This window comes from Penaeus chinensis, chromosome 1, assembly GCF_019202785.1.
Source record: "Penaeus chinensis breed Huanghai No. 1 chromosome 1, ASM1920278v2, whole genome shotgun sequence".
In the NCBI taxonomy this organism is placed as follows: domain Eukaryota; kingdom Metazoa; phylum Arthropoda; class Malacostraca; order Decapoda; family Penaeidae; genus Penaeus; species Penaeus chinensis.
The window spans coordinates 18,175,323-18,176,218 of record NC_061819.1 but is presented as its reverse complement, the minus strand read 5'-3'; positions in this window follow the sequence as shown (position 1 = coordinate 18,176,218).

Genomic DNA, 896 nt, shown 5'->3' with positions numbered 1-896 from the left:
TATGATCGTAATAATGCACTATGTAAAACTCAGTTTACTGTGTATGTATAAAGAATATCGCAATTTGGAAATAAAATTTAATCTTCTGAACTTTTGAGGCTATAAAGATAGCTGTCTGACTACCTTATCGGATTTTGTGGACTGGATTAAGTGTAAACCAGTTTCAGTGAAATAAGTAAAACATTCCAATGGAGGTCATAAGCTGAGTAGATATTGCTATGATCATTTCCAGTTAATTTTCTCCTTATAGATTTGGATTCATGGAACTATTTTTTTGTTGATAGTTTTGTCTGTACACCTTTTTTCTTAGTTGCAGTGTATGTGCTTTGTTTCTAAGGGAAGAAACTGCTGCCCATACTTTTTTCTCCCTCATTTGTTCATGTTGCAAGCATGATATATTTTTTTTTTGAATAAGGCTGTGTAAGATGGCTTTTCAGTTGCTGAGATGTTTGTGTAAAGTGAAATTAAATTTTTTGATAGAATTAGTAGGAAGCAAGGAAAAGGAAAACATTGTTGCAAAGATTTCCATATATATTATATTTCATATATCTATTATTACAGAATGTTTTACCCTGAGATAAGAGCATATTGTATATAGTTAAACCCAGAAATTGTGAAGGGAATAGGAAATCAAGGACTTTCTCTTGTTTGTTTTTTGTTTTTGCATCTTTACCCGCCACTGAAATATTTTAATGTCTGTGATGTTAATTTCTTTGGGAGGTTAGTTGTGATTTATACAAGGCAAAAAGTATCACTGTCCTTGCGGAATGTTCATGAAGAGGATATCTTTCAGTACATAATGCTGTATGCCTGTTTTGCTTTTCATTACTTTTCCTGTGACCAGAAACTGGTAAGATCTTTGGGATTTATTTTGCGATATCATGTAGAAAGTAAAT